The following is a 15,031-nucleotide window of genomic DNA, read 5'->3' as shown; positions in this document are numbered from 1 at the left end:
TGGCTGCAGTGGGGTTGATCCTTTCATGTATGATGGAGGAGATGATCGCAAGAATGATGGGGAAGCTGATGCTGAGATGGACGAGGCTGGTTCAAACAGGAAAAGTGGGGCAGCCCAGACAGAGACCCTGGCCGGACCGGGGGTGGCAAAAACTGTGTTAATGCTAGAGGGCGGATCAAACCCATAGAATGCATCGGTCCCCCTAAGCCCTTCCTCCAAGCATGAGCCGAAGAGGAACCGGCCAACCCCATCATCAAATGACAAGAATAATGGGAGGAACATTTCCAATGACAAGTTTTCAAACGCGCTCTTGGCGGGCTCCCATGAGGGGTCGTGCCTAGCGCAATGAGTCTCCTATGCTGGAACTGTCGCGGGGCTGGCAAACCCACGACAGTTAAGGAGCTTCGTGACATGACGAGGCAGCATGCCCCTTCTATTCTTTGTATCCTGGAAACTCAGATAGAAGGCTCACGTGTTGAGAATTTATCCAGTACTTTAGGTTTTAATAAGAGTTATGTTGTTAGTAGTAGAGGTAGAAGTGGTGGTTTGGGAATTTTCTGGAATGATTCAATAAAAGTTGAAGTTGTTGGTTACTCGGAGTATCACATTGACGTAATTGTTGATGACTTGGTTGGAGTTAAATCTAGAGTTACCTTTGTGTATGGAGAAGCTCAGGTGAACGAGAGGTATAAAACATGGAACATGTTACGAGGTATTGCAGGTACGAGTACCCTTCCATGGGCAGTGATTGGAGATTTTAATGAAGTGTTACATGGTCACGAGCATGACGGGGTTGGAAACAGAAGCCAAGCACAAATGGATGCCTTTCGGGATGCTCTGGACACGTGCGGTTTAACTGATATTGGATACAAGGGGAACAGCTAGACGTTTGAAAGAAAGGTAACCGGGGGTACGTTCACCCGTGTACGCCTCGACAGATGTGTTGCTAGCTCTGACTGGGTGCTCTCTTACCCAAACGCGACACTTGAACACATAAATTCAGCATCTTCTGATCATTCGGCTCTCCTTCTCATGATCGATGTGCATGCATGCAAGATGGGCCCCAGAAGCTTTAAATATGAACTCATGTGGGAGAGGGACCCAAGCCTTTTCGACTGTGTGAAAGATGGCTGGACAGCTACTCCGGCCGAGTCTGTCCATGCACTAAAAAAAAGTTGGGGGCTCTCTCGGTGGATTTATCCAACTGGGATCGGGAGACTTTTGGAAGTGTTCGCCAGGAAATCAATCACTAAAGCAACAGCTGGAAATGTTGCGCTCCCAGCCGGCGAGGTCGGCTCCATCACATGTGGAAGTAAAGGTCACAGATCACCTTATTGAACTGTATCACCGTGAGGAGATACTCTGGAGACAACGTGCAAGGCTGGAATGGCTCGCCCACGGTGACAAAAATACGTACTTTTTCCATCTACGGGCCAACAGAAGACGACGTAAGAACCAAATAAAGGCTTTGGCGCACCCTGACGGGAGCCTGACGGAGGATAAGGCAAAATTGGAAGCAATGACCACTGAGTTTTACAAGAACCTATATACATCAGAGGGGGTTCATGACATGGAAGAAGTCCTCCAGACAGTCCCGGTGAAGGTGGCGCAGGCCATGAACACAATGTTGAATGCACCATATGATAAGGAGGAGGTAAAACGTGGTTTGTTTCAGATGTTTCCTATAAAAGCTCCGGGGCCGGATGGGTTCCCCGCCCACTTTTTTCAGCGTCACTAGGACATTTGTGGTGATGAGGTCACGGGAGCAGTAATGAGCATTATCGATGGGACAGAGTCAGCGGCCTGCATTAACGAGACGGTGTTGGTACTAATACCAAAGGTAAAATGTTAGAATATATAACCGTATTGGTTTTGTATAGTTATACGGTTGTATATGTGTAGTCCTTGTATAGGTGTCCGTATATTGTACGATACGAACTCCGCCTTGTATCCTATATATATTGATCAATACAAGGCACCACAACGTGTGGTTTCCCTAATCTTACATGGTATAGAGCCTAAAACCCTAACCCTAGCCTGTGCCGCCCTCCTCCTCTTTCCGCTGCCACCGAAGCCACCACCCCGATCGCCGTCGCCGCGCCACGATCGCCGCCTCCATGTCGCAGCTCGACGCGGATGCCACGAACCAGGCGCTGGCCGCGGCCAAGGAGCGCCAGGACGCCGAGGCCGCCGAAGCCGCCAAGGCCAAGCTGCCTCTCGCGACCGCCCCCGATGGATCTGGGACGAGCGCGGGGTCTTTCTCCCTGACCTCGCTGCACGCCCAGGCCGTCGGCCTGCACTCCATCAAGGGACACGTTCCCGTCAAGCTCGCGCTTGACACCGGCGTTCACTGTCAGTGGTGCACCTTCTTCCGCGCCGCTTGCCGCAAGTACGCCCTCCTGGATCACCTCGACTTTGACGCCCCCGACGCGCCAAACCCGGAGTGGTCTCTCCTCGACGCCACCGTCGTCTCTTGGCTCTGTGGGTCTGTCTCGCTCAGCATCCTTGACGCCGTCATGACGCCCGGTGACGATCCCCTCGTCGTCGATCTCTGGAACAGCATCAACGGTCTCTTCAACGACCACAAGATCAATCGTCAGCTCCACCTCACGGCCGAGCTCGGCGATGTCAAGATGGGAGAGATGAGCATGGCCGAGTATCTTCAGAAGGTCAAATCCCTCTCTGATGGGCTTGCGGATCTTGGCGCCCCCGTTGATGATGTTGAGATGGTGGTCCACTGCCTCAACGGCCTCTCTGAGCAGTACGAGGCTGCTGCTGATCTAATCTCCCTCATGCCGGGCATGACCTTCGCGTAGTGCCGCTCGTTGCTCGCGCTCCAGGACATGAAGCGCAAAAATCGCCGCGCCCGCAACTCAAACACGGCCCTCTTCACCAACACCGCCGGCAACCCTGGCAACACCGGCAACCCTGGCAAGGCCTCTGGAAAAGGAAAGAAGAAGAAGAAGAAGACCCCCGTTGGCGTCGCCAAGGAGATCATCCCGGCGCCCACGACCCCACCGGCTGCCACTCCTTCCTGGCCCTCACCACAGCACCCCTGGAACGGTGCCATCCAGATGTGGCCCTATGGCCAGGGGGGCTGCTCGGCCGTGTGCCGCCCGCCTACGCCCCAGCTCCAGGCTACACGCCTCGGCACACCCCGTTGTCGCATGCGTTCTACGCCCAAAGCCCGTACGGCATTGCCCCCTACAGTTACGACTACACCCCTGGACAGTCCTCCTACGAACTCCCCTGTCCGGCTCCATCATCATCGGCATCAACAACTGCTTCGTGGGACCAGGCCGCGCTCATGCATCAGTTCCAGACCATGGGGCTGCTAGCACCCACCAGGGAGTGGGTGATGGACACCGGCGCCTCCTCCCACTTCGCCTCCGATCCCGGTATGCTCAACTCCGTGTCTCCCCCCTCCTCCTCTTGGCGTGCTGTCGTTGTCGGTAACGGTTCCACCCTTCCGATCACCGGTACCGGGCATGCACGTCTTCCTATTTCCACCACCTCTCGTCCTCTTTACCTTTGTAATGTCTTAGTAGTTCCTAACATAGTTAAAAACCTTTTGTCTGTTCGTCAATTCACCATTGATAATCGTGTATCTGTCGAATTTGACCCCCTCATTTTTTCTGTGAAGGATCTTCTAACCAGGACCGAGATTCTCAGATGCAATAGCGTCGGAGCTCTTTACTCCATCCATCCTTCCTCTACCAGTCAGCCACACGCCTTCCTCGTCGCCGATGCAGCACTCTGGCAACGTCGGCTTGGGCTCCCTGGGCGGCCCGTTATGGATTCATTAGCTCATTCTTCGATCATCCCTAGGGAAAAGAATAAAAGTAGTTTGTGTCATGCTTGTCAGTTAGGTCGTCATGTTCGTCTTCCTTTTTCCTCCACCAATCGTGTAACCACTACTCCGTTTCAAATAATTCACTGTGATTTGTGGACATCTCCTGTTTGAGAGTATTTCTGGCTTTAAGTATTATCTCGTTTGTCTCGATGATTTTACTCAGTATGCATGGGTTTACCCTCTACGGATTAAGTCTGAAGCCTTCTCGCACTTGTCGTCCCTTCATGCTTTAGCGCTCACCCAGTTTAGTGCACACTTGCAGGCTATTCAGTGTGATAATGGTCGTGAGTTCGATAATTCACTCCTCCATTCGTTTGCCCAGCACCATGGAATTGCACTCCGCTTTTCATGTCCATACACTTCGCAATAGAATGGCAAAGCCGAACGCATCATTCGTACTCTTAATGACATAACTCGTACACTCCTTATCCAAGCTAGTATGCCACCTCGTTTTTGGGTCGAAGCCCTTCACACCGCCGTTATGTTGCATAATCGGCTGCCTTCCAAGGCAATCTCGGATCGTATCCCTTTTCGTGCCTTACTTGGCGTAGATCCTGCCTATGCTGGTCTTCGGGTTTTCGGATGTCTATGTTACCCCAACACCACAGTCGTTGCTCTGCACAAACTTGCGCCTCGCTCCGTGCCATGCATGTTTCTAGGGTACCCATCACGGCATCATGGCTATCGTTGCCTTGATCGTTCCACCCAAAAGATCATCATCTCTCGTCATGTAGTGTTTGATGAGTCAACCTTTCCCTTTGCCTCCACTCCATCTTCGTCAACTCCTACTCCTTCCCTGCACACTTATGATTTTTTGCAGGGTACTGAGCAGCCGGTCTCGTTGATGCCGTTCACCGTGCCAGGCACGGTGACCCCGGACGCGGCCCCACGGTCGCCACCACGGTCGCTGTCACCACCGCCACGGCCCCCTCCACGGTCGCCGCCACCGACCTCGCCTCGGTCGCCGCCACCGACCTTTCCCCGGTCGCCTCGGGCACAAGCTTCTGCCGAGGGCCCTGCTGGGAGTCCCGATGGCGGCCCTGCTGGGAGTCCTCCTACTGCAGCCGTGTCACCGCCGGCAACGCCGTCGCCGGCTCCTGCTGCTGTGGATCTACCCCGGACCCGCCGACCGCGGGGCCCTCCACCGCCACCATCCCACGCCATGGCCACTCGTGCTAAACAGGGCATTGTGTAGCCAAAAAAGATATTTGATCTTCATGTTGAGGGTTTATCTCCAATACCGAAGACTTATCGTGGTGCTCTCAAGGATCCAAATTGGCATTCCGCTATGGTTGAGGAGTATGGTGCTCTTCTCTCCAACAACACTTGGGACCTCGTTGATCCACCTCGCAATGCTAACATTGTTACTGGTAAGTGGATCTACCGTCACAAGATGAAGTCTGATGGTTCTTTGGATCGCTACAAAGCTCGTTGGGTGCTTCGTGGATTTACTCAGCGGGAAGGTATCGACTTTGATGAAACTTTCAGCCCGGTCGTTAAGCCAGCCACTATTCGAACAGTGATCTCTCTTGCTCTCTCTAGTGACTGGTCCATTCATCAGCTTGACGTCAAGAATGCATTCCTCAATGGCACTCTCATCGAGACTGTTTATGCTCGTCAGCCTTCTGGGTTCACTGATCCTCGTTTCCCTGATAAGGTTTGTCGTCTCAACAAATCACTCTATGGTTTGAAACAGGCGCCTCGAGCATGATTTCAGCGGTTTGCTTCATTCATTGCATCGGTTGGTTTCATTGGCTCCAAGTCCGACAGCTCATTGTTCGTCTATCGGCGTGGTGCTGACATGGCCTATCTCCTGCTCTATGTGGATGACATTATCCTGACTGCATCTTCCTCGACATTGTTGCACAACTTGATTGCCTCTCTTCGTACCGAATTCAGTATGACAGATATGGGTGATCTTCATTATTTTCAGGGCATCTCTGTCACACGCAGCAAGGATAGTTTGTTCCTCTCCCAGGAGAAGTATGCATTGGATCTTCTTGACAGAGCTAGCATGTTGCAGTGCAAACCCATCTCTACTCCAGTTGATACTACCTCCAAACTTTCAGCCAAGTCCAGTGATCCAATTGCAGATCCCACCGAGTATCATAGTATTGCAGGCGGTCTTCAGTACCTCATGTTCACTCGGCCGGACATCTCTTATGCTGTGCAGCAGATTTGTCTTCATATGCATGATCCTCGGGCTAATCATTTGCTCCTTGTGAAGCGTGTGCTTCACTATATCCGCGGTACTACCGGCCATGGCCTCACTTTGTTTCGACGCAGCTCCAACAAATTGCTGGCCTATTCTGACGCTGATTGGGCAGGTTGCCCTGACACTCGCCGGTCTACCTCTGGCTATTATGTATTTCTTGGCACTAACTTGGTGTCATGGTCTGCTAAGCGGCAACACACGGTCTCTCGCTCCAGTGCCGAGGCCGAATACAGGGCAGTTGCAAATGTCGTGGCTGAAACATGTTGGTTACGGCAGCTTCTTCAGGAGCTTCATCGACCGGTGACTGGTGCCACTGTGGTGTTTTGTGACAATGTGAGCTCTGTTTACATGACACCGAATCCCATTCATCATCAGCGCACCAAGCATGTGGAGATCGATTTACACTTTGTGCGAGATCGTGTCACCACAGGCGAGGTCCGGGTTCTTCACGTTCCGAGTTCTTCTCAATTTGCGGACATTTTCACCAAAGGATTGCCATCTCCTCTCTTTTTGGATTTTCGGGACAGTCTTAACATTCGCCGACGCCCGTTTATGACTGAGGGAGGGTGTTAGAATATATAACCGTATTGGTTTTGTATAGTTATACGGTTGTATATGTGTAGTCCTTGTATAGGTGTCCGTATATTGTACGATACGAACTCCTCCTTGTATCCTATATATATTAATCAATACAAGGCACCACAGTGTGTGGTTTCCCTAATCTTACAAGATCCTACACTACTCTCACAATTCCGACTGATTAGCTTATGCAATGTTCTATACAAAATTGCATCGAAAGTGATATCTAACCGGTTAAAGCAAGTACTGCCAGAGATAATATCGGAGGAGCAATCAGATTTTGTTCCAGGTCTCCTTATAACGGACAACATCATCGCTGCATATGAATGTTTGCATTTTATGAAGAGAAACAAAGCAAAGAAGAATCAGCACTGCGCTCTCAAGCTGGATATGATGAAGGCCTATGATAGAGTTGAATGGGCATACTTGAGGGCTATCATGTTAAAACTGGGCTTTACTGAAAGGTGGGTAAACATCATTATGGATATGGTAAGCTCGGTTAAATTTTCTGTGATGATGAATGGGAGGAAACTGGAGCAGTTTTCACCTTCACAAGGTATAAGACAAGGGGACCCTATATCCCCATACTTGTTCTTGATTGCAGCAGAGGGCCTTTCGTGCCTTTTGAAATCAAAAAGTGGGTCATCCAATCTTCATGGTTTAACAGTGGCACCTACGGCGCCACCAGTGAACCATTTGCTATTCGCAGATGACAGACTGCTGTTTTTAAGGCAAATAGTATGGGTGCTACGGAGGTGCACCAAGTCTTGGATACTTGTTGTCAAGCTTCTAGACAACGCATAAACTATGACAAGTCTTCAATCTTTTTCAGCAAGGGAGTTTCTGATAATGTACGCCAGCAAATCAAAGGTATACTCCATGTACCCAATGAAACCTTGAATGAGAAATATCTTGGTATGCCTAGTGACATTGGTTCTTCAAAGAATTGTGCTTTTAAATACTTGAAAGATAGACTTTGGAGCAAAGTACAAGGGTGGATAGAGAAAAACTTGTCTATGGCAGGTAAGGAAGTGTTGATCAAGGCAGTAGCACAAGCTGTCCCCGTATATTCCATGTCATGCTTTAAACTGCCAAGAGGATTGTGTGAGCACTTGAATATGTTGATTCAGAAATTTTGGTGGGGAGGCAAGAATGGACAACGAAAGTCGAACTGGGTATCATGGAAGGCAATGACACAACCTAAAAATATGGGAGGCTTGGGTTTCAAAGATTTTGAACTTTTCAACATGGCGATGCTAGCCAAGCAAGCATGGAGGATTTTGCAAAACCCAGAGTCCCTTAGTGCCCGTATCCTCAGAAGTGTTTACTTCCCCACAACGCCCTTCTTGGAGGCCTCTCTGGGAAGCCACCCTTCCCAAATCTGGCGGGCTGTCATAGAAGGTAAAGGAGTATTGAAGCAGGGGCTGGTGAAACGGATCGGCAACGGAGAAACCACTAACATCTGGAACGATAATTGGTTGCCACGCACTGAAATGATGCGGCCATATGGGAGTAGGGTAGCAAACCCACCCGTACAAGTCTCAGAACTGATTGATGCTACCGCTGCTGCATGGGATAGAGAAAGAGTTGTACAAGTGTTCATGCCAATGGATGTCCCAATGGTGCTGGGTATTCCTCTCTGTACAAGGAATGTCCCCGACTTCTGGTCTTGGCACTATGAGAAAACGGGAGTCTTTAAAGTATGTTCCTCTTATGCTATGCTCGTCTCAACTAGGCAACGGAGAGAGGCTTGGTTGGAGGAAACAGCCGGATCGTCAAGCGTTCACGCGGAGGGGACATCCTGGAAGTATTTGTGGAAAGTCAAAGTACCCGGTAAAGTCCGGATGTTCTTGTGGCGACTTGCGAGACAATCCTTGCCCACTGAGGATATTCGAGCGCACCGAAGTATGTCTACAACGTCCACATGTGGATTGTGTGGTGCGCCGGATTCTTGGAGACACTCATTGTTACAGTGTACCTCAGCGAGATGTGTCTGGGCCTTATCAGAGGAAGAAATAGTTGAAAACCTAAGTGCTTCGACTGAGCCTAACGCCAAACTTTGGCTTTTTACCATGATGGAGCTATTATCGCATGCATCCTTTGTCAAGCTGTCAGTAACACTATGGGCAATTTGGTGGGCTAGACGTCAAGCTATCCATGAGGGAATTTTCCAAAGCCCTTACTCCACCCATGACTTCGTTCTGAGATTTATAAGTGAGCTTTAGAGCCTGGAAACCCGCAAGCCGATAGTCAACACGGGGGTTACAAGTCGACCAAACGCTGCGCCTAGAGCACGGCCGAAGGCGCCGCCGGCAGGCATTGCCAAGATTCATGTTGATGCCGGTGTAGCGCGGTTCAACAGGGGTGGGTCAGCAGCAGCTATATGTAGAGATGGTGAAGGAAACTACTTGGGTAGCTCTGCCTTGGTGATTCCAGGGGTCGTGGAAGCAGCAACATTGGAAGCTATTGCCTGTCGAGAGGCGCTGTCGTTGGCCGAAGACCTGCAGATTCCAGATTTTGTTATAGCGTCAGACTCCACGCAGGTGATCAATGATATCAACAAGGGTTATAAGGGAAAGTATGGAGCGATCATATCAGAAATAAACTCACGAGCTTCTGTTTTTAATTGTATCTTTGTTTTCGAAGGCCGAGCGTCGAATAGCGATGCTCATAATATAGCTAGATCTTCTCTTACTCTTCAGCAGGGGCGTCATATTTGGCTTGTTCACCCCCATGCAAATTGTATCCCATAAACTGTGGTTTATGATCAATAAAGTGTGCTTTACCCTAAAAAAAATCTCTCGATATGTCGCTCCCGAACCCCATCTCTCCTCTCGTTCCCCACTCCGCCGCCAGCCACTCATCCCGCTCGATCCCTAAGCCTTGTCACCGCTGCCGTCCCTCCACTCCTTCTCCAGCAAGGCTCCGCCTCCGCGCCCTCTGGCCTCTCTCTCCCCGGCGCCTCAAGACCGTCCATGGCCGTCGCCCCGTGCGTCTGTCGCTGCTCCGACAAGGCACCGATCGGAGCAACCGCGCTCGCTCCATCAAGCTCCTCTCCAGGACGCGCCTTTGGCCCGTGCAGCGCTGCCGCCTGAGTTGCTCCTGCCGCCCACCTCCACCTTGCGGCGGAGCCCAACCACCCTCGTCGTGGGACCCCTCCCCCCGGTTGCGGCGTCCCAACCGTTCCCCTGCGTCGTCCTCCTTCCCTTGCTCTGGCATCCTCTTCTCCATGACCCGAGGACGCCTTGCCCAGCATGCTTGTGCGCCCGACGGCGACCTCCACCGTGGCCCTGTTCGCGCAAAGCCACTGCTCCACCACCATCAGTGCCGAACTTGATCTGTTCCGAAAACACACACTTCAAAGGTATACCACCGAGACGATGACCAGTGGACCGAATGCATGTGTGCCGTATGAGATGCTCGTGTTTGCACCGTTTCCGAGTTGTCATTGCACGTTCCTCGTTTGCCATGCCGCCGACCCATGGGACCCCGGTAACCGGGATCACCCCACCATCTCTCTTGTTCCGCACATCTGCACACTTGCTCTTTTGCACCGGTATCTCAATGAGTTGTCGGATCATCGGAATGTTGTCGTGGCACCATTCCGTTGTCGTTGTCGTGGCACTGCTTTCATTTCGCCACGGTGACAAATGCTTCATATCATGCTTATGTCAACATTTTGATAAAATTGCATAAAACTTGTATATGTCATCTGCATCATGATAACAACATTTAAAATGTTTAAAACTATTGTCTACATTAAATTGCTATATGACATGGGGATTTACCGGAATGCTTGTTTGATGTTTTCGGCCTCATTTAAACTTGTCTAAATAGTTAGTTTAATTATGCTTCACCTCTTTCCTATTTAACAATATTTAATATTGTTGGGTACATAAACGGGAGAGAACAAAATAAATGAATGTGGTGTTTGAGCTTCACTTAATTTGTAGAATTGTTTGTTACACTTTTCCATGCCATGCCTCATTAAACCGGACATGCATCATACTTGGTTGCGCATCATGCTATGTTTATGCTTGTTGGTTTACCATGATGTTTGCTTCTTTTCAGTTGCGCTTCTCCTTAATAGTTTTGTCGGATCACGGGTTTTGGCAGACCCTTAAGGTTCGAACACTGAGGTGCGTGCGAAGGCTTGCCTCCTATCGATCCACGCCCTATCTCTCTAAAATCTTGCGAACGAACTCACAACACAGAAAGACACAAGATTTATACTGGTTCGAGCCACCGTTGTGGTGTAATACCCTACTCCAGTGCGGTGGTGGTGGATTGCCTCTTGGGCTGATGATGAACAGTACAAGGGGAAGAACAACCTCCTGAGGTTGAGGTGTTTTTGTGCTTGGTGAACTTGTGTGGGTGAGATGATCTTGGATCCGCTCTCGACTTGTGATGAGGTCGATCCTCCCCCACTGTGGTGGCTAGTTCTACTTATATAGGCCCGGGTCCTCTCCTCAAATATTGAGCGGAAAGGGAGCCAACAACAGCCAATTCGAAAGGGGACAACTAGTACAAGTTATCCTGACAAAAAGTGGTCTTCGCCTGTCAAAGGTTCTGGTGATGACGCCGTCTTGGGTTCCATGGTGATCTCCGTCCCGTCGTCCTTCTAGTCTTGGTCTCGTTGCACCAATATGGAAACCTTTGCTTGATGCTTCGGTACTCCACACCTGCGCTTGCCCCCTTGGCACCAAAGAGGAAACGAGGACACTGCGCACTGGCGCCCGCCTGGTCTCGATCGTCATGGCTTACGTCAGGACGACCTCGCGAGGTTTGCCCTGCCTTGATCTCTCCGCCCCTCGCGAGCCTGCCTGGCGAGGCCGCTCCCGAGAACGTCTTGCATCGTCCGCCTCGCAAGGCTTGGCCCCTCGTGAGGGTCTTGAATGCCTTGTCGATGAAGATGGGCCATACAGACCTGCCAGCCCAGCCACGCCGTGGGCCGCAGGCAGGCAAGTCTGGGGACCCCCGTTCCCAAGATGCCGACAGTAGCCCTCGGGCCCAAGGCGCGCTTGGGTTTGGCTTCGAGGCGAAGCCAAAGTATCAAGCGCGGAGTGCCGTGGGCGCCAAAAGCATGCGGCCTCGGTTGACGCGTGGCGGTTGATTGGACGTTGGCGTCTCCGCTTCCCCATGCTGCCTTTGAATCCGCCTGGCTATGTGGCCCTCGCAACCTACATAGTTATTCTCCCATTGCCCACGCCTTGCTTCCATAGTCCTTCTGCTTCCTCGAGACTCTGCCCCTCCTCTCCAATCTGACCTGCACTCCGCCTGCTTCATCGCCATGGCACCGAAACAAGCTGACAAGGGGAAGAAGCCGATGTCTCCGCCAAGTGCGCCTTCAGCCGCCGAGCCTGCAGTCGGCCGATCCTTGGTGCTCAATGACAAGGCCATGGACAAGGTGCGTCCCATGCTCGCCACCAGTTTCAACGAGTGGGGGGAGACGGTGGCTTGGCCTGCGTCTCGCGCCCGCATTGCTCGGACGGTCACCGAGGTCCCAATCTTCATCGATGCCCTTTGGCCGGCCTAATTCCCCCTTTCTCTGCCTTCTTCAATGCGGTGCTTGAACACTACTAGATCCATATGCTGCATCTCGACCCCCAATCCATGACTCTCCTCGCCGTCTTTGCCTTTGTGTGCGAGGCCATGGTGGGCATCGCTCCTTCTGTGGCCCTTCTCCGCCATTTCTTCTCATTGCATCTGACCGATCCCCGACAAAGCTCGGGGTGCGTGATCTTCCAGACTGTGGCCGCGACGGTGGGCACGGGGATCAACTTCGAGCTTCCTCCATCTACGAGCGAGTTTTGGACATGATGGGTATTTGTCGACGCTGGTGTGCTCAGCCCTCTGCTCCACGCTCCGTTAGCGCCTGTCGTTCCCCACTCTAGCTGGGGCCATAAGAGGCTCACGAGCCCCCGTCTTGCCCCTGTCTGGCTCCGGCTAAGGATGCTGAAGGACCGCGGCATGACCGCGCTGATGGTGGTGAGGGAGTTTATCAGGCGCCGGGTTGCTCCGCTTCAACGCTATTCTTGCCCGATGTGGACCTTGCTCAGCAGTCAGGACCACATGAGGTTTCAGGAGTCCGGGCTCCCCCTTGGGGCGCGGCAAACGATGCTCAAGGTCCTGACAGGTGTCCCTTCGCCGGACGACTTGCCTGGGAAGAACTGTCTGCTGTACCGCTGCGGAAACAAGGCTAAATTCGCGGGGAGCATGCCTTCTTTTGACGAGTAGGGGCTGCGTCCGGACGGCCTGGTGGGGTCCCGTGAGAACCCCGCTAGCGTGGTTCCCCTCTTCGTCGCTGGTGCCGAGCTCGCCCTGAATATGGGTGCAGGGGGACGAGCGTTGCTAGAGGCTGGCGGCACGAGTGCTGATGTGCGGACGCCGCCTGGGGCTCCTGGGGCGTCGTCCTCAGGATCCCGTGATTCTGGGGCATCGGTTGCTGAGGCGATGCAGCACGCGGCTCCCGAGGCCGAAACTCTGGAGGCCTCGGGAAGTCGCGGTGAGACGGCTCCCGACTGTTCTCCACAGCCAGGCACCCCTGAAGTTGTTCTCTCGAGCACTTCTCCGGCTACACCCCGCACTGGCCGCCATGTTCAGCGCTTCGGTCGGCTTTGCGTGGACTTCGAGGAGCTCCGCAAGAGGAAAGGATCTCCGAGCGGCAGTGGTATCTTTGGGCCATTGAAGCGATGAAAGTACATCGCCGTTGACGAGTAAGTACCTTATCTTGGTGATCTTCTGTGTGCCGCCTTCCCTTCCTGAAGATTGTCCCCTCAGGGCCCCTTCCGCCAAGGCCGTGGAATCTCCTGAGAAGCAGCTCCCTCTCGTCCCGTCGCACCCACAAAGCTCCAGCGCTGCAGGTTCAGGCGCTGCCCATGGCGTGGGGTCAGCCGCGGGAGTCGGTCCGTCATCAAGGCGCCCCGAGCTCGCGCCTTCGTCATCCTTTCTTCGCGGCCTTGCTCGGAGCGCAGCGGGCGTGCCAGGGGCTCCTCCCCCGGTCATGGTCGGCAGCTGGCTAGCCTCGACCTTGGGGTCCTCTTCAAGTAGCGGGACCTGTTCGGTTGGGGCCCCTCGCAAGGGCCGGCCGGAGCCTGGGGCCGTGCCAGCCCCCTGCCCCCTGCCAAGAGGGGGCGTGCCGCGCCGGGCATCGCCCACAGCCCCGCAGCGGAGGGCGAGATGGACCATGTGCTCGAGTTCGAGTGTAGGCGGAGCGTCGTTTGTCATGAGCTCTTCCAGGAGGTGATGGGCATGATGAACCGACTCGGCGAAGAACTTGAGGGTGTCGACGCACGTGATGACCCACAAGTATAGGGGATCAATCGTAGTCCTTTCGATAAGTAAGAGTATCGAACCCAACGAGGAGTAGAAGGAAATGATAAGCGGTTTCCAGCAAGGTATTCTTTGCAAGTACTGAAATAAGTGGTAACAGATAGTTTGTGGTAAGATAATTTGTAACGAGCAACAAGTAACAAAAGTAAATAAGGTGCAACAAGGTGGCTCAATCCTTTTTGTAGCAAAGGACAAGCCTGGACAAACTCTTATATGATGTAAAGCGCTCCCGAGGACACATGGGAATATCGTCAAGCTAGTTTTCATCACGTTCATATGATTCGCGTTTGGTACTTTGATAATTTGGTATGTGGGTAGACCGGTGCTTGGGTACTGCCCTTACTTGGACAAGCATCCCACTTATGATTAACCTCTATTGCAAGCATCCGCAACTACAACAAAAGTATTAAGGTAAACCTAACCATAGCATGAAACATATGGATCCAAATCAGCCCCTTACGAAGCAACGCATAAACTAGGGTTTAAGCTTCTGTCACTCTAGCAACCCATCATCTTCTTATTACTTCCCAATGCCTTCCTCTAGGCCCAAATAATGGTGAAGTGTCATGTAGTCGACGTTCACATAACACCACTAGAGGAGAGACAACATACATCTCATCAAAATATCGAACGAATACCAAATTCACATGACTACTAATAGCAAGACTTCTCCCATGTCGTCAGGAACAAAAGTAACTACTCATAAAGCATAAACATGTTCATAATCAGAGGGGTATTAATATGCATATAGGATCTGAACATATGATCTTCCACCAATTAAACCAACTAGCATCAACTACAAGGAGTAATTAACACTACTAGCAACCTACTAGCACCAATCCCGGACTTGGAGACAAGAATTGGATACAAGAGATGAACTAGGGTTTTGAGATGAGATGGTGCTAATGAAGATGTTGATGGAGATTGCCCTCTCCCGATGAGAGGAGAGTTGGTGATGACGATGGCGATGATTTCCCCCTCCGGGAGGGAAGTTTCCCCGGCAGAACAGCTCTGCTAGAGCCCTAGATTGGTTCCGCCAAGGTTCCGCCTCG

This window comes from Triticum urartu, chromosome 2, assembly GCF_003073215.2.
Source record: "Triticum urartu cultivar G1812 chromosome 2, Tu2.1, whole genome shotgun sequence".
NCBI classification, from domain to species: Eukaryota; Viridiplantae; Streptophyta; class Magnoliopsida; order Poales; family Poaceae; genus Triticum; species Triticum urartu.
The sequence above is the reverse complement of the archived record's forward strand: the minus strand, read 5'-3'. Positions refer to the sequence as shown.